Here is a 20,918-nt window from a genome sequence, read left to right as displayed (position 1 = left end):
TGGAACACCTACTTGCATCCATCTTTAAGAGGGATGCTTTACACTTTTTTGATCGCATATGTAGTCCCACATGAAACAATTTTCCTTTTCTCTATCTGTTATACTCTTATTTTTGGTTGGGCCATAGGTGTTTCTCTTTCTTTTTTAACATTTTTTCCATTTGTGCATTCGACTTGGGGTATGTTTGACAAAATAGGATTTGAATATTCAAATTTAACAATGAGCAAGATTTTACCAGCCTACGTGCTCCATGTTTTAATAGTGTGAAGTTCAAAATGATGTATTAATATAAAAAGGGTATCGTTTGTATAGAACCGAGGCTCTAAACAATCAAATTAAAGCGCATCTTCAAATAATATTGAGAAATGTGGTTTCAGTAATGGAAATCTTTGTAATCGACTTAAAATATATTGTCACCTCTAGTTATAAAATTTTGAACTTCAAAAATAGTATAGAACAAGAGGATCTATGACAATTTGAAAATCTTGAAAATTGATGGCCCAAAAATACATTACAAGATGCACTATTTACAAAACGTGTAATCCTTTTTTTCTCATGTACATGCATCTTGAGGCCGAGATAATCAATTTGAGGATATTTAAGCATCTAACCAACCTCTTCTAGTGAAAATTTTTAGGTACGCTCTAATTTGATTGTTTAGAGCCTCACCCTTATATAATTTTTTTTATATAACAAAGAAAAAGTTTATATAAAGCTGAGGCTCTAAACAATCAAATTGGAGCCCACCTCAAAATTTTCAGTAGAAGAAATTGTTTTGATGCACAAATATCCTCAAATTGATCATCTCGGCATCAAGGTGAGAAAAAAAATAGATTTCAAGTTTTGGAAATAGTGCATCTTGTGAAGCATTTTTGGACCGTCAAGATTTTCAAATTTTCATAGATATGCTCGATCCACGTTATTTTTTAAGCTTCAAATTTTAATATTAAAGATGAAAATATATTTTAAAGCTATCACAAAGATTTCCAATATTGAAACCATATTTCTCAACAATATTTAAAGATGTGCTTTACTTTGATTGTTTCAAGCTTCGGCTCTATACAAACCGCACCCTACAAAACAATTCCCAAGAGAACATAAATAATGCAGTATTGAATTATTAATAAATAAATAAAATTCCAAGACATTGTAATGCAAAGAAAATATAAATAAATGAAAATTTTACTTTAAAGTTCAAAATAAGTAAATAACCAATAAAACAAAAAATATACATTTGGTTTTCTATTTTTTTAATTTTTAAGTTATATTTTGAGGTTTTTTTTTTTAGGCGACCCCTGATTGTTAGAATAAGGATTTGATGATGATGAATCTGAGGACCTTTTACAAATTGTAGAATCACTCCAAAATAACAAAAAAATAAAAGTGAAAAGGGTAAAAAAACCAAAATATAAACCTTGATTTCCTAAACTAACGAGGCAAAACAAAATCTTTTTTTATTTATTTTTGCATTTTCCATAGTAAATATTGAAGGGTGTTGTTTGTATAGAACCTAGGCTCTAAACAATCAAATTAGATCCTACATTTAAATAGTGTCGAGAAATGTGGTTTCAATACTGGAAATCTTTGTCATATCTTTGAAAAAAAATTTCATCGTTATTTATAAAGTTTAAAGCTTCAAAAATAGTGCAGATCGACATATCTATGAAAACTTGAAAATCTTAAAAATTGATGGTCAAAAAATGCATTACAAAATATATAATTTTTAAAATTTGAAATCCATTTTTTTCTCATGTCCATGCATCTTGATGTCGAGATTATCAAATTGATGTTATGGTCTTAGGATATGGATATATCAAGTTCATATTGATATACATCATTATGGATGTATGTGTATATATCTCTTGATAAGATTAGGTATCTAGAAGATAAGAAGAGACCAAGTCAAAGTTACCTGATCATCAAGTTAGTTTGGTGATAAGGCCTTCTACTATTTAGCTCTATCTCCAATAATCATATTATATTTATCTCCTGTAATTGTATGATTGTCCTCTATATATAGAGGTACTTATTGATGTAATATTCATCTAAAATAGTGAAAAATGTAGCCTGTTGGGCTTTAGATCCGTAGACGTAAGGCTTCGACCCGAACCACATAAATGTTGTGTTCTCTCTTATTCTCACTCCATTGTCGATTCAATATCTGTGCATGTATGCTCTAACGATTCTAACATATGTGGTCATCAAAACAACATCTTCTATTGAAAATTTTGAGGTAGGCTCTAATTTGATTGTTGACAGCCTCTGCTCTATATAAACTTTTCTCAATATTGAAATAAATAAGTAAAAACTGACCTGCCATTGTATCTTGATAGGAGTCTTGCCAGAATCTGGCTAAAAATCTCATTGTAAACTCGCCGGTGGAGCCTAGAGAGAGACGATCTAACAACCTTCTCTCTCTTGAGAATATAGAATGCATTTACTCCCTCCAATATAATACATGCTAGAAATACCTTTTAGATATCGCATTTTAAGGATGTAATCTTTACAAACTATAAGCTAATCTCAATTAAAAAAATAAAAAAAATAAATTGAATTAAATTCTATGTTTTAAAAATAAATAATAGTGCCCCAATATTGAAAGAGGCCCTCCAATTTTTGAAGACCTAAATCTAAGTGTCACAAAACTTAAAACTCAATTTATTATTTTTGGAAAAATTACGTACATATCCATTTATAGTTTCCGTTATTACAAAACTACCGAATACTTTCCGTTATTACCTGGATGTCCGCTTTTTGGACTTCATAACGGAATTTTTTTAAAAAAAGATAGTTTTACTCATTATCGATTGTTGAACAACCAAATTTTATTTGTTTTCGGTTGTTCAACAACCGAAAATTGCCCGATAATTTAACATTCATATTCCCATTTTCGATTGTTGAATAGCCTAAAATCAATCAAATTTGGTTTTTCAACAACCGAAATTGTCCCCGATAGCTTTATTACACAAAATGACCTTGATAGTTCATCTTCTATGTGCTCTACTTCTTTGCTCTGTGAGTGATATACATATGCTCTGTTAGTGCAAAAGAAAGCTAGGTAGTTTTCAAATTTCTTGGATTTTTAATAGTGTGCATCTTTGACAACATTTCTCGGATTTTGAAGGCATTTCACAAAGTGAAGGTATGAGGGTTGATTTTATAGATTTAGATTGTATAAGATTTTGATTTAGGGTTTATACTCAAGTACACTAATTCTTTATCATGAAATTGATTTAGTTTCAATTAATTTGTGGGTCTATTTTGATTGTATAAGATTTTTATAATTTGGGGGTTTTGAGACCTAAGAATTGTATGGTCTCTGTAGAACTCGAAATTTTTACAAGATATTGTATTATGTGTTAACTTTGATACTCTTAGATAGTTTTAAGTACAAATTTGTAATAGATTTAGTGATATCTTAGAAAAGGGTTGATTTTTGTTGTTGATAGATTGAGTAGCCTAACAATGAAAATTTGTATGTGATTTATGATTCAAGTACATATTTATTTTGAACATTTTGCAAGGTATTTCGTGACTAGATTTATTTGAATATGATTTGTGATTTATGATTTATGATTCAAGTAACAATGACTAGATTTTGCAAAGTAATTCGTGACTAGATTTATGATTCAAGTACATATTTACTTTGAACATTTGAACATTTGAACATTGTATGTGATTTCTATGGGTCAAGTTTAGAGATTTAGATTGTATAAGATTTTGATTTAGGGTTTATACTCAAGTACACTACTTCTTTCGCATAAAATTGATTTAGTTTCAATTAATTTGTGGCTCTATTTTGATTGAATAAGATTTTTATAATTTGGGGGTTTTGAGAACTACGAATTTTGTGATCTCTGTCGAACTCGAAATGTTTAAAATTTGGGGGTTTATACTCTTAGATAGTTTTAAGTACAGATTTGTGATAGACTTAGTAATTTCTAAGGAAAGGGTTGATTTTTGTTGTTGATAGATTGAGTAGCTTAACAATGAAAATTTTTATGTGATTTGTGATTCAAGTACATATTTACTTTGAACATTTTGAAAAGTAATTCGTGAGTAGATTTATTTGAATTATATTTTATGATTTATGATTTATGATTCAATTAACAATGACTAGATTTTGCAAAGTAATTCGTGACTAGATTTATGATTCAAGTACATATTTACTTTGAACATTTGAACATTGTATATGATTTATGTGATTTAGAGTAGTACCGGTTTGTTTAGGTCCATAACACTGGCTTATGGTCTAAAATTGATCAATTTTCTATTCAATAATAATATGTCATTATTGTTTTTTTGTTATTCAGTTAAGTTTTACATATGTAACTTTATAATTAATATGGTGACCATATGGAGTTTCAGTGAATATGAATCGTCTACATCTTAATGGGAGATACTTAGGAGGTCCTCATGACCATAGCTTGCTACAGCTTCATCTAGAACATGCATCATATTTCATATGGGAAAGGATATGTATATGCATATATTCATCTGCCTTTTCTATGAGTTTGTTATTTTTCAATAAATTGTAATCTGGTTTAAACATCATACGTGAAGTACATGTATATATATTGGGACTCATATGTTGTCTATTTATTGTATTCAAGGAGAAACAATAAATTAGAATTGATTAAAAGACTTTCTAATTAAACGATTTGCATCTAACAAACGAGCAAGTTCAATTAGTGAACGTGTCTGGGTTGAGTGCGCTATCTATTATTCGACCAAACCGATTTGATCATCCTTTGGTCTCAGCCAATATAGAGAGGTGTTGTTCTGAGACCAATACATTCCATTACAATATTCAAATTTGTGAGATGACACCAACTTTATTTGAGGTGTATGAGATATTATGACTGGCTGTGGATGGCGAGCCTGTTACATGTCGTCTTATTAGTGAGTTGCAACAATATATAGAAACAATTTGGGTATAGTTCCTAAAGGCAACCTGACAGTCCTGAAGCATTCATGGTTGAAGGCCAATTTTAGAGAATTGCCACCTGATCCAACTCCTGTCGAAGTTGTTAGATATACTAATGCTCTTCCTCATCAGCGTCATCATTTTCGTTGATGTGTCAGTTTCAACAGTGATAACAAGGTACTTGCAATTCTTTGAAGATATGGAGGAAGCCGACATATATGCTTGGGGTGCTGCAGCCGTTGTATATCTTTATCGTTCCCTTGAAAAAGCTTGTACTTTCAAGCAAAGACATTTTAGTGGTTCAGCCATTCTTATGCAGATAAATTATTTTGTATAAGACATAAGCGTAACATGTTAGACTGCTTTCCAAAAATATTTATTACTTATCATATCTTGATATAATGCAGTGTTGGGCGTATGAGCATATTATGCATATGAGGCCCATACCACATAGTATCTCTCCAAATATATATAGGGCAAAAAGATGGGAGCCACCGAAGAATTATTATAGCAATCTACATAACTTGATGCCTCCCATTAGACAAGAATTGGATAACCTCCAACTTCATGAGGTTAGTGTGTACTTTGATATTGATTAGTTTCAATTGTATTTAAGTATTTGTAATTTTTTTATTGACTGATTTGTTGTATGTGTGATTGCAACAGGTAATATGGAATCCCTATTTCAAGCCTGATGAGGTCATTTCAGATGATAGGCTACAGGCAATTGAAACTACAATGTGCATAACAACGCTCATATTTGACGATATTGCCGAGCCGTACATGTCAGATCGTGTTCATCAGTAGTTTGAAGCTACCCAGGGTGTTCCAAGAAATCTCTCATCTCTTGGTAAGAGGTCTAGCAGACAAGGTGGACAGCGAGATCGACGAACTGTAAATGCAGATAAAATCTATCACTAGTTAACTCGCCATGATCGCATGATGCCAGATATTAAAGTTGATACTACCAATAGGTTGCCCTCATAGGAGTACAAGGCTTGGTACAACCTAGTACCTCATCCTATAATACATAATATTGCTAACCCACCCAAAGTCTTATTGCAACCTCATAACCAGGAAGAAGAATAGGTGGTTCCTGTACACGAACCACAATATATAATAAGACCTTGAGGTTATGAAGATTAGTTGATATGTTTATATTGACCTACAATTCTTTTAGTCTTGTACTTAGCTATTAGTTCCATGACATTGTGTTAATATATTAATTACCTATCTTGTTTTTGCAGGTTAGTGTAGTTCAATCTATTGCAATTATGTTAGTAGAGGCACTTACACTTAGACAAAAGTAGTATCCTGAAGTTTATAACCGCATTAACAACGCATTTGAAACACTGACTAAGTTTGTGCCTGTAGATATAGATGATATAGAAGTCAGGATGGAAAATTTATGACGTGAAATTAATGCTGAAAGTGTACTTGATGAGGCCGGACATTATGTCGTGGGTGAAAGTAGTCCGGCTGCAGAAGACTTGGCTCCATCCACACGACCTGGAGTTGAGAAGCCCAGAAGATATAACATACGAAAGAAGAAGTCTCAAGAGAAGGCGGCCAGTGTAATGGTCTTTTTTGCCAATGTATTGTAAATTTTGACCCTTGTAATATATTGGTCATTCTGACTCACCCAATGTATTCGTTCAATGAATTTTGTTAAAAGTACGATGAAATCTTTTGTTGGTATCATATGACTTTTTATATCATATCCTTTGTAGTGTCAAATGTGTTTGTATATGCTCTCTGCTATCTATCAATGTGAAATTTTGTATATGGCAATTGTCTTCAATATCTGGTTAACAAGCATATGTGTGATATGACAAATTTGAGGATTAGGTTGATTGTAGTCCTAATAAGGAAACATTACATTGCATTCTGAAAGGATTTGGTCGATTTGATGATCTAATGTCACCTTGAAGCTTATCTTTGGTGGTAACTCTAGAAGCCAATCGGGGCCAATTTTGTGCTTGGGGGTTGATCTGAATGTGATCAAATACTGAACAGGTCATACATGGTTGATAGCTTTAGCTTGTCACAGTGAACATAATCCTACCTGTGGGACTCATCTCTCCATCAGGTTGCTTCACATTTAGATTCAAACTACCTAAGATCAAGGCTTATTCAGTTGTTTGGCATTTTCGGATGCCAATGCCCCCTAACTCAGTAAAAAAACATTTAGATTGGCTTCTAGAGTGAAAATACAACATGCTTATTTCACATGAGATATAAAATAATATTGTTTGCTTTGAAACTATCATAGAATAAGATTGCTTAGAATAAGATTGCTTAGCTATGTTTTGAGTGGGACTTTTAACTATTGTGAATGTGAATGTGAATGGTTTACATCTCATTGTTTACAGTGAATGTGGCCTTGTATCGATGGAAAATAATCTTATACCATTCAAACCCATTGAAGGCCACTATCATGACTTTATGAGCAAGACCATATGGTCATTTCCTGATTGCATAACTATGCTTGAGTTCGTTACAAAACGTTTGGGAATCATATTGATGTCAAGATGATCAACTTGAAGATTTTTTACAACACCGAATTCTAATTACATTAACATCAAGTACAACAACACAAGATTGACAACACCGAATTCACTCCATTCATTAATTCATCAAATCGATAATTCGATACAAAAACGCAAGATTGACAACACGTAATTCACTATATCGGTTCTCTGCTTGTCCTCCTATCATGACCCACTGCGCCGCATCGTTTGCACTTCAAAGGCTTGGTGATGGGTTGTTCGGTCTCGGATATTTTTCTTGCTTTTTCGGCCTACTGGGAAGGCGTGTAGTCCTTGGTGGCAACATTGCCTAGTTGAACATACATGTCAACTCAATATCATCCGGGACAAGCTCAAAGGGAGTTTGAAAGGTTGTTTTGAAGTATTCTATTGTGAAATACTGAAGGCAGTACGCAGTGGGATCCAAATGTATATGGTTAATAGCCGCAATGGCATGACTACACGGTATGCCACTGAGTTGCCATTTTCTATAATTGCACGTCCAATGAGTTAAATTAACAACATACTTCTTCCCAATATAGTGGATCTCAAACTGGGTGTTTGTGGTGGATATAAATGTGTGCAAGAATCTAGTCTTCATCTTTTGCAAGTCGAATAATTCTTGCTCTCCTTAACCATATAGTTCACTTTGAATTATGCCGTATTGCCAACTCGTAAGCACCGCACTTGCCATGTGCATCCCTCTGCCTGACAACTTGCCTACACCCATCTCAATTCACTTTTGTCAAACTTCAAAACAAAATAATTATGGATTGCAAAATCAACTAGATGATGGCGACATTCATTGACATTTTCAAAAAATTGTCCAATTGAATTGAACTTCGTTACCAACTCCTCTACATGAGCTCTCTAGTGGTTCAAAAAGTTTATATAAGGATGCAACCTTATAATGTAGAACTACGGATGCATCTCAAAAATCCATCAGAAAAGGTAGTTTTAATATTGAAAAACCCTTTGATTGATCATCTCGACATCAAGATGTATGACCATAAAAAATAAAAAGATTTTAAGTGTCAGAAATAGTACATTTTACAACATATTATCTACACCGTCCATTTTAAGATTTTCATATGTTTATAGATTTTCTTGATTTTATCCATTTTTAAAATTTAAAATTTTATAATTAGATATAAAAATAGATTTTAAGATAATTCTAAGAACATTTTACATCAAAATTATATACCATGATAAAATTTGAAGGTGCACCTTACCTCTACTCCTACGGATGCTTCCGTATGCCAACTGCACCCTAATTTATATGATCTTAACTTTATGAACTTTTTTTTTACTTTAACCTTTTACTTGAATATGTGCTCATTAAAATAAAATATAATTTGTATGATCTTAATTTTTTTAAAAATAGTTGTTTCATATAAAAATCACATTTGACTGTGTTCATTTTAATAGTAAAATTTATGAAATGTACTTTAAATGAGTATATTATCTTTTAGTACAAAAAAAAATTGGTTATTTTGGAAGAAGTAGAAAGTAAAACTTTGTGGTTACGATTTAAGCATTAATTAGCTTTTTATGATCTTATATGGTGTTTCACCTTGCTCCCTTAGGAGCACGTTGTATTTATGATCCGTAATGAAGTAGATGTGATAGCATTTATGGATTTAAAAGAAAATTTAGGTATGTATGATAGTATATGTGTTTGAAAATAAAAATATTAAAAATTATTTTAAAAAAAATTGATACAGTTTTTAGTTGAGGGCTCATATAACATGTGAGGGAACATAAACATTTTATTATATGGTGACGCATGTGAGCTAAACAAAGAGTCTTGTGCACGGAATTTTATTAATTCGAACCAACATCTAAGCCAAACTGCAAACCTCATATGGAACCTCCTCGTGTTTTATATATAGGGAATTTTTAGTTGTCTACATGTATTTTTCATTTATAGATTTGATTATCAAGACTAGCTTTTGCACCATCCTACTAGGTGCAGTGCGTGTTTGTCCTTTATTTTGCTACCTGTGCTATGTGGTAAACAATCTCCAAATTCGATCATGTTTTATTTCTTTTATGGAATTTTATAGTATAAGATCATTCACTTTTAGTATAAGATGATATAAACATTCTTAGCCATATGATATGAAAACTAATGGATTGATATGTACAACGACAATCAAAAAATTTTATTTTGACTTCATGCCTAATCAATAACAAATCCAACCAATGGATTTTACATTCAACAGTCAATAATGATTGTAATATTTTAATACCAAAAGTAAATGATCTTCTTGTATATATTCGTCAGTTTCCATAACTTAATGCTACCCATTCTTATAACAGGGTCATTCACAAGGTCACAATTGCTGGTAGCTTGAGGATGGAAAATTCGGTGAATAGAGTGTGCTTTTATAGGGCATAAAGTCCCAGCAAAATTCTCAAACATCATAACTACTTCACGCAGTCATGTTTAGCATGTTACAGCTAAAAGTGATTGCGATATCTAACCAAGATCTATAACATACTAAAGTTCAAGCCAATTCAGAATCTGTGCCTATTCAATACCTATACGATACTTGGCCAGTTCTTGCCTAGACTCAAGCAAGTCACTTGATACTCTTTTTCTATGTGGAAAAAAAACAAAACAAAAAACTAATTAAGTTTTTCATCATCTTATCTATCGGAAGTTGATCCCCCTAATATTATAGACCCCAATTCGATTGATATTAACGCCAGTCAATGTCTACTAGCACACAATGCATTGCCTCTCGTTCCCCCTCCCTTTTTAATCTCGCATTGTGATAGTGTTAAGTGCCAACTCCTCCTTTGTTCTTGGTCGATGCTGATTTTGTGCAATCTACCTCTATCTTTCTTTCTCTCTCTCCCCCTCCCTTTTTAGTCTCAATGAAACCATAGTCAACAATTTAGAAAATAACAATATATCAGGGAACCAAAATATCGGTAATGAATTTATTTTACTCTAAAAATCAAGTAAAAAAAAATACAAATCACTAAAAATAAGGTAAATTAGAGGACCGTGAATGTTTCAAATTGCACTAAAAAAATCAGAATAAAAAAATCGAATATGTAAAAGATAATACAACATAAGAACATGAACTACAGTTATTGTATGAAAACACTAAAACTATTGAACTAAATTTTGATGCAGTTACCTAGTACCATTAGCGTCATACTTGATAAATTTATCTAAATTTTTAATAAATAAAACAATGTTTATTATATTGTCATGATACAAAACATATAATAGATTTATTGGGAATATATAATAAAACAATAACAATACTAAACACAGAAACTAACAAGAACGATAATCAAGATATGGGACTATTATTCAAAGAAAAAAAACACAAATAATCCTTCGCATAATGTAATGTATTGCCCATCCAAATTACTATGTTTTTTACTTAAAACAATAACAACAAATAAATATAAAAAGGTCAAACTAATCAAAACTTCTTTATGCAGAAATAAAACAACAAAATACTTAACCAAATCTAAATATTCAAAGCTTACCCCAAGTTAATGATATTGTGTTTAGAGGAAAAAAAACGAATATTTTTCTTTTGGTTACTCTTCTTCTCACTCTTTTAAGTATTATTTCGAGATATATGATGGTTTTAATAGATTGTCTTTTGCAGAATAAGGGGAACATGTTGGTGAAAATTTTTTATGAAATTTTTTGTTAAATCTAACATTTTTCCACTTTTAATGCACTTATCTCTAAACCAAAATACGAATATATTAAATAAATGAAGCGATAAAGTTATAAAGAAGAAGCTTATTTTGAATTTTTTTTTAGCAAAAGATAAAATACAGATTTATATTAGTTCCAATAAAAAAACGTGATTTTTTAATATCTTTTGAAAAACTCAAAACTCTTTGGAATATATATATATATATATATATATATATATATATTTCACTCCTTTCTTTTGGCAAAAGATCACTTACAGGTGGTCTTTATTATAAAAAGATAAATTTCAAAATAAAATCAACATAACAATAAAACCAAGATCTTAACAACTTGATGCCATTGAAACAACCATGCACTATACTTGAGAATAAAAGATAAGATTGCAAGAAACAAAAAGGAAGAGTGCCGGAGATTACCTCAACCGGGCTTATTACACCCCACACCGAGTCACCACCATCCGATGGTACGGGATCAACGGTCTAGCTTCAATCTCGAACCGATAAAGCAAATCTAGTACGTGGATTAAGGTCCTCCTCTAAAGACGAGTCAATGTCACCACGACCTGATGCGACCACAGCATTATGGCACATAGGGTTATCTCTCGCACATGCATACGCTTTACCCAAAGGTGGATATCTGGCTTTCTCGAATGATCTATCAATATACATACCGTATGATGGAACATGGATGAGGTTTTGACCCCATCTCAGTAAGCCACCATCACACAAGGGTCACACAGTCCCTCGGCTCACTCATCCGGGCATGTTCTCCGACCTTATAAAGGGCTAACCCATAAACCCTCATCAGTTTGTTCTTCATGCCCAGGTAACATGGGTTGTTTCCAACCGACTGGCCTAGATCGTTAAGCACAGATCGGTATCAGCAAAACCATCGTTTGCTTAGTATAGTCCACGAGGGATCACACTATCACTGAGTTCACGTTCTACTATATCATTTCATTTTACAAGCACTCATAAGGCCTTTAAAGGCCACATACACCTAACATCTCCCACTTGGCTTTTGAAGGCCTTACGTTCTCTCTTTCTCACTTTCTCTCATTCCCATCTCTCTCTCCCAATTACAATCTCTCTCAAGCATTTTTACTTATTCTCTCAATAAATTAATGATGACTTTTGCCATTAATCCTTTCACAAAAGGATTTATAAAGGCAACATATTTTTCTCTTTGTTGCTCGGATCTCATCCAAAAAATGGTCGTAGCTCATCTTTCACATTGTATCGTGAATCATTGACCTGTTGTCACAAAAGACGATCACGTACCCTCATCTCATGGGGTAGTATGTTCATGGGCTCAAAGGAGTTATTCAAATAAGCTGCTCCCTTTTGTAGCCATACGATCAGTACCAAACATTTGGGTTCCATGGGTGAACAACATTATAGTTTGTTGTTCCATTTGGCATGTCAAATACTAGTAGATACTCCCACTGGAATATTAAATTTATTTGGATCTCGATCTTTCTCAATCTCACCTCATTCATCAGGTGATAAAAACATGGTTTTATATGCTTAGAGTTCTTCTGGAATCGTGGCTCCTTTGACACACATATCGTCACCGTGCTATCACAGAAAATTCTTACTGCCGCACAACGCACGAGGTGAAAGTCAAGTCAATTAAGAAATTTTTTAATCCATACGGCCTCCTTGATCACCAAACAACATGCCACATATTCTGCCTTCATGTTGAACGATTTTGTCACATCCTATTTATTTGATTTCCAAAAAACTGCACCCCCTCCAACTCATATCCAGATGTAGACTTCACATCATCTGGATTTGTGAGATAGCTTGCACATATATATCTGAATATCCAAGCAGCTAAAAAAAATGTGGGACTGTAGCAGCTCCCACTCAATTATTACACATACAACATATACATACTCAACATTCTTATGCATATATCATGAGGTAGCATATCAAGTCTCATGCAATATGTAATTCAATACCCGCTGGTTTCATAATATGCAAAAACTTTCATGAACCACAAATGTTCAACCACACTAGATATCTTGGTAGTAAATTTATACAAACCAAGTTATCTAATCAACACAACATGTGTTAGGGAAGCCGACTATGATGACATTCCTACAAGATAATGTTTTTCTTTTTATAAATACCTTCAAGACACAATGTTTTTCCTTTTAATAAAAAAATAATTGACTTGGTGTATATATATATATATATATATATATATATATATATATATATATATATATATATATATATATATATATATATATATATATATATATATATATATATATAATTTTGAAATACATGCTTAGCCTTCATAAATCATTTTACCGTATTCTCCTTTAATTTCCTACCAAGTCAAGTTCATGGCCACAAAAACAAATCATATATACCATCTTATAATTTTATCCAAAATAAAGCATGACTAAATAATGTCTATTAAAGCTTTGACAAAATACTTCATTTTTGGCAATTATGGAGAATTTATTAAGAGATCATTATCACATGTAACACATCATATTATAGACATTATTGAGATGATGGTCACCAAGACCAAGTTCCATCAGAACACTCCTTTTGTGCTTACATATTTGAATGAGCTACACCCATCTCTCGTGTTTCATCCTTAGGGCTCAAAGCCCTTGATCAAATCACATCTCCATGTGTATCACTACCTTAAGTAGTTCATACTCAAGCACAAGCCGGCACAAAAATACAAGGTATTACCGATACTTTCAAATTTATTAACACTTATCACTTAATGTCCATACACTCCATACTTATTCATAAAACAATTAGCCAAAATATAACTAAAGTACATTAAATAAAGTTATTGAATCCTTTTTCCCTATGTGACCTTACCATATAATGTGGGATAGATTTCATACCTCAAAACCATGTAGTGTAGTACTTGGGCTTTTTTGATTCATCGCTTTTACTTGTTTGACAAGATTTTGTGATCTTGGAAGTGCACACAACTGATGGATGATATATTAGTCATCGGTTTCATATGTCACGAAGTGTCCATCTCTTCGGCACTTGGATTCTCCTGTCTTACACCATGAAGAAAATATCTTCTTCATCTCATTATTTCAAATGTCACAATTTCGATTCTTCCACTAATCTTTAGCGATTCTATACTACCACCAAGTCTCTCTATATATCCCTTCATTTCGAATAAACAAAGATGCTTTTATAGGTATTGTATTTCTTCGTCTTTCTGCTATTTCCAGATCGAATACTTTTTGCATAGAGTCTCTTATCTTGCTAACTCTGCATTACATCTCTTTGAAGTTGTACTATAATAAATCATACTCATGGCACACTATAAAGCCTTTCAAAATGAGTCTTAAAGGTCTTTATAATTGGGAATTCAAGGATGTGCCTTAACATGCAACATCTTCTAATTTACTGCAGCATAGAACATGAGCATCTCATGATAAACATATGATATCTGTTAACTCAAAAAACGTTTATCTTTGAATCTTTTTGAGTATTGAAATAGACTCAAAAATATAAAATAACGATCAGTTCCATTCCTAAATCATACCATATAGTGAGTCTTCGTTTCAGTGACATTTAGGTCACAACGCAATTTTCTCAGTAGAAAATCAGATTGAGCACCTCTCAATTAAAAACTTGTTTCTCTCAATTCTCAAAGAATTTCTTCTTGAAATCTTTTGTGTTGAAAACTAGACTCAAAACAAATAATAACATCATAATTTGAATCCCAAATAATACTTTCCTTCAGAGAAATAAATAAGTGACATTGACGTCACAAAATAAATCATACTGCAGAATTCTAAGGTGAACACTTCCTAATAAAATTGTCTTTTCTCTCTATCATCATGGAGTTTCTCTTGCAAACTAATTTTATTTGAAATTAGACATATAATAGTAACATATATATTTTCACAAGCCTTATATCACTCGGTTAAGTAGGCTTGATAAATATATATATTCATGTCTTCAATGAATGAATACCAAATTGCAGAAAATTCCGATGACCTCTCTTCAATCCAAAATTTTTATTCTTCTCTTTCCATGGATATTTCTCTTTCAAATGAATTTTATTACAAAAATCGACTCAGAATGGAAGTTTAAAAATTTAGTGTGGACCATAAAACATTCTGTTAAGTATAGAAATAAAATCATGACTTCCAAGTCATGGAAATAGTTTTCATTGTAGAAAACAACACTTGCGCATCCTTCAATAAATTGATCATATCTTTTAAATCACAAGAGATTTCTTAATGAAACTTTTTTTTACTTAAAAGTATACTTAATTTTGTGAGTTACAGTAAAAGTAGACTTAATTTTGTGAGTTACAGTAAAATTTTAGCGAGAAATAAAATCATATGATTGGTGGAAAAAATTACGGAACTCAATGGACAGTTTCTGGATTTTGCAGGGTCAGAACTGACACCCTTCATTGATGATTCCATAACTCTCAATTCCCTTAGGATATCCCAATGAAATTTTTCAGGTAGATCCTACTCTTAAAGACACAAATATCACTGTAGTATGTAATATAAAAATACCTCATATTCATATCACTCCTATTCATATCACTCTAAAAATACCTAGAATACTTATTCTGCAGAGTGCCTTTACGATGTTGGAGTATTTCAATAATTATTATCCGTGGGTGTATTTCTTGACCACAAAGGTCATTAGCTTTCTTATATCTCACTCCCAAGCTTGATCTAAAATCAATAGAGAGAAAATACAACTAATGACATTAAGTATCAATAGCTCTGATACCAATAAAAGAAAGACCTATGTGATCTATAAGATAAATTTCAAAATAAAATCAACATAACAATAAAACCAAGATCTTAACAACTTGATGCCATTGAAACAACTATGCATTATACTTGAGAATAAAAGATAAGATTGCAAGAAATAAAAAAGAAGAGTGCCGGAGATTACCTGAACCGGACTTATTACACCCCACACTGAGTCACCACCATCGAATGACATTGGATCAACGGTCTAGCTTCAATCTCGAACCGGGAAAGCAAATTTCAACCAAGCCACACCAATGGAACATGAAACCCTTTTGATCACAAACTCAAACCCTAAGTGAATTCTCTTAGCAACCTAGTTTCGGAAAGATGGATTCTCTTTTTGCTAAACCCTAAAACCCTTAGCCATAAATCCATATTTGAGAGATAGGAGAGAAGAACTCCATGACCTACACCCTTAGGTTCTTTCACAATGTGGGAGAGAGATATCAAATATGAGAGAATGACATGTGCCCTCTTTTTGGGATATGAGAGAGAAAGATGAGAATGAGGTATAAGAGATAAGAAGTAGAGATTTTTGGGTAGAGACAATCCATTTTATAAGCTTTGAATAAGATTAGGGTTTCTTCTGGTTTTCCTTAGCTTGTCTCTTCTTGTGAGATTGAACATAGACCGTTGATCAAGGGTGACTTGTGGGGTGAGAGATCTGAGCCATCCATTCCATAGATGGGCCATCAACATTATGGAAGTTGCATGAACCACTATCCCCCTTTTCTAAACCATTTTCCTATCAATATATTTAAATAAAATAAATATCATGCATTATATAAAATTGCACGATCCATGTCACATATTCCATAAGGATATGTCAAATAATATCAGGTAGATAAATACTACCAAATATAAATAATATAAGATCCATATCAATTCAAATTGACCATATCTCTTTAAAACAAACTTGCTACAAAAAAGATAGAGCCATGGTCAATATATCTCTTCCAAGATTTGACCGCATGGTACAAATCAAACTAACCTTATCTTAAAAGCAAACAAGAGAATCCAAAGAAGGTGGGGCGTGTCACCCTTTTGTAGCACATGAGGGCCCCCACCCACATGCCACATGCTGGGCCCATGTGCACTATGAGCCCCAATGGAATATTATAAAAAAAATATTACTTTTAAAATTAAATAAAACAATTTAAAATATATATTTGAATTTTTATAACTTTGTAAGAACAATATCTGTATTTTTATATGTCCAAAAATCACAAATAAAATATTGAGAGATTCGTAAAATTCAAATAATAAAACTAAAATCATTTCAATAATAAAATGAACACAATTAAATTAATATGATGGGAAAAGGATCCATATGGTTTTAGGAACCCAATCTATAATAGCGGGGTACCGTACCTTCAACTGTGGACTACAGACCACACTAGCTTTATCGAACCGACCCAATGTTTTCCATGACCCACAGTTCAAGCAGGGGCTCATTAGCGCGTCACCAAAGTCAGGTCGATGAATCAAGGAGTCGCAATCCCAGTCTGTGGATTATAGGTCCTCCCCTAGAGACGACTCAAGGTCACCACGACCTGATGTGACCACAGCTTTTTGGTGTATACGGGTATCTCTCGCACAGGCATACGATTCACCCAAAGGTGGATATCTGGCTTTTCCGAACGATATATCAATATGCATGCCGTAGGATGGAATATGGATGAGGTTTTGGCCCCTGTCTCAGTAGGCCACCATCACACACAAGGGTCACACAGTCCCTCGGCTCATTTATCCGAGCATGTTATCCGACCTCATCAAGGGCTAACTCATAAACCCTCATCGGTTTGTTCTTCATGCCCAGGTAACATGGGTTTTTCCCAATTGACTAGCCTAGATTGTTAAGTACAGATCGGTATCAACAAAACCATCGTTTGCTTAGTATAGTCCACGAGGGACCACACTCCCACTGAATTCATGTTCCACTATATCATTTCATTTTACAAGCACCCATAAGGCTTTTAAAGGCCACATAAACCCAACACTGATGTGATCAGGTTCTTCCAAAACCTGTACCAATAATCCGAAATAAAGAGATGGCTGAAATCCCCAATGAACACAAAAATGCTTGAATGTTAAGGAAATGTCTCTCGAAACTTTTATACCTTAATATCTCAGTTTACTTAGACAATGACTTTGCTATCAAATTAAAAAAAAGAGCGCTAAGTTGCACATCATTCAAAATAGAAAATTTTCATTGCGTTCTCCACATAATTCACAGACAAGCAAAAACACTGATGACTTTAGAGCTATGGATGGGATTTCCTGGAACAACCAACTCGTAGTTGGCAGGGCTCATTGTTTTCAAGATCTAAGGTAAAGGCCGTACGTTCCAAATCCTCCTTTAGTGAGATTTCAAGTACACAGCCTATTTATTCTAGGTCAGCAGTTCTTCAAAAATTTCTCTCTCTCTCCCCATATGAATAACTCCTTTCGTTGATGGTGTGAAATTGTACAATTTGATGTATAGAGCAAAAATACCCTAACTCCGTATGGCTTCAGTACAAAATAGAGATGCAAAAAATAACTATGTATGAGCAGGAAACCACAAATGTCGATGACTCACAGTGGTGAATGAGGCTGGGTAATGAATGTGTGGTGGTTCACCCCTTCTCTTCTGGGGCATCAGCAATTGAGTCTGCTCTTTCCATGAGTTTCTGAGAGAGACCAGAAGGCCATGGCACAATTAGAAAATTTGCCCGAGAAGGTTCTCAGGCCTCCACAGGAAGGAACTTATTGACCCAGGGAATGACATTTTCAGAGCTGACCTCAATATGAGGGTCGAGCCCCAACTCCTGTCAAAAGATTGAATGCCAACAAATGGGGCTTTAGCTTCAGCGAAGAAGACATCTATAGAACAAATGGGTCTAGAGTAGCTATGTAGGATCTCGCCAGAGTGGGTCCTGGTGATGCCCTCAATGCCAGATGGGCCAGGGTTCCTGATAGAGCTGCCATCAAAGTCTAATTTGATGGTGCCTTGTTCTGGTGGTGATCACAAGGAGGACCTCAGGTCCGAGAATGCAATGGATCGAATTATATGTTGTCACTGAGTCATGAAATCTGCTGCCAAAAGGTTCTTGACTTATGCCAGAGCTCCCAGGATATGACTATCTTATGCAGTTGATGAGGGTGCTGATCTGGAGATGCAAGCTCGAAGCTCTCGTGATTAAGGCGATGTCAGATGAACCAAAAAGTGGCTCATACGGTCAATCACCAGAGCCTAAGACCTGACTTTGGTCGGACAGGGAGAAGTGGTGTTTGAAAAAGCTTACAATAGATAGAGTGACACAACTGTAGTCCAACAGTTAGAGCAAGAAATAGCCAGATATATTGATAAAAGCATTGAGGAATAGATTCCTCTTCTGTGCTGCAGCTTGAGGTTTTGTGGCCTCCAAAGGCCTTGCCAGTTTGACACTTGGTTCTATAGATAAAAGCTCCTTTTTTAATCCCCATGTATTTGAACTCACATTTCGAACATTCTTGGCATGAGTGAGGGTGCTAAACTCACAACGTGCGTTGCACGTAAAAGTAATTACTAGAAAAATAACCAAATACTCAATGATCAAAAGATGTATTAGGCAATGGTTTGATATTAGAGATCCATTGGGTAAGAGTTGATGTTACATAGTAAAAGGCACAAAAATCACTTTTCTTAATTTTTATTGGTTACAAACTTTTTAACCTTCTATTTTTGTGTTAAAAAAATACTTTAATACGATACTGATTTTTATTTTGTTTATTAGATAAAAAATACCTACCAAAAAGGGTAAAAAAAGAGAGTTACCAAATCACAAAAAATAAAGAGTTACCAAATCACACTCTTTCTTGATGAAACATTAGTATTTTTACAATTTCTTCAAAATTATATTAATTTATGAGATTATTACATGCGATAACAACATTAAGCATCAAATTAAAAGCATAAATTTTTCATTCAAAAATAACAAATAAAACTTTTGGAACATGAAATTTATTAGCAATTATGACTTGTTATATCATGTTCTCTAAAGAAAATCTTCTCACAGTAAGATTGTGAACCAAAAATAAAAATAAATTAGGCGATTGTGAAATTCAAATACAATAACTAAACACCTTCCCGTGGCAAGTTTTTTAGCACAATTTCACATTAAATCTTTGACTGAAAAATACAACTTATCTCAGAAGATGAATATGATTGTTGAGCTTCATAGACATGCAAGAGTACCTTCACAAACTAATATAATTATAAAAATGTGAACATAGAGAATAATAACAAATTGATAAAAAAAGAAAAGAAAATAAAAAATAATACAAAAACTTACAGGTAACTATATTCAAATAATATAAAATAATAAACTAATAAAATGAGTAAAAAATATTAACCAAGGATGTAAAAGGCAATAGTTAAACTGAATGTAAATCGCAATCGTTAAACTATATTCACAAAACCGGACCATAACAGTTAACTGCAGTTAACTAAACATGGAGCCGGAAGCGATTTAACCGGCCTAACCGGTAAATCGGTTGATTCAACCGTTCTAACCGGGCAAGTCCCGAGTGGTCAAAAAATTGTTAAAAAAAAAAAAAGATGCAAAAAAAATCTACTAAAATATTAAAAACATATAATGAATGATTAAAACAAAACACATTCAAATGAAGTTGAAAATTAATGAAAAAAATGGATTTCAAAAGTGCCTAAGTGTATTTTAAATTTTTTTTTAAAAAGATAGAAAAAATATAAAAATGCGTATTAATGACCAAAACAATTTTTTTTATCATAATGTAAAAATATATTACAAACCAAATTCCTTATTTTTGAGATTTTACATACTTTTTTTTTTAAAAAATATCGGTCGATCACCAAAACCACCCAAAATCAGAATCTAACTGGGCGGTTACCGGTTAGATCGCTCGATTTTTCCAATATGGCTACATATATGGGTGATGGGGGACATGAAAGGCGAAACTACTTAAGCCATGAGTTTCATATATTAT

The 20,918-nt window shown here is 33.0% G+C and overlaps 1 long non-coding RNA gene across 1 annotated transcript; it reads right to left on the bottom strand.

Moving 5' to 3' along the window:
• Positions 1-7,424: 7,424 nt before the first annotated feature.
• LOC148782465 (uncharacterized) lies at positions 7,425-19,401 on the bottom strand. The gene is made up of 2 exons (XR_016054526.1): positions 18,511-19,401; positions 7,425-8,175 (listed from the first exon to the last, which is right to left on the bottom strand). It is a non-coding gene; the product is annotated as an uncharacterized LOC148782465 (long non-coding RNA).
• Between the last annotated feature and the right edge of the window lie 1,517 nt (positions 19,402-20,918).

Source organism: Amborella trichopoda, chromosome 4 (assembly GCF_054954075.1).
Source record: "Amborella trichopoda isolate Santa Cruz 75 chromosome 4, AtrichopodaSantaCruz75HAP2 v2.0, whole genome shotgun sequence".
Classification (NCBI taxonomy): Eukaryota; Viridiplantae; Streptophyta; class Magnoliopsida; order Amborellales; family Amborellaceae; genus Amborella; species Amborella trichopoda.
The sequence above is the reverse complement of the archived record's forward strand: the minus strand, read 5'-3'. Positions and strand labels throughout refer to the sequence as shown.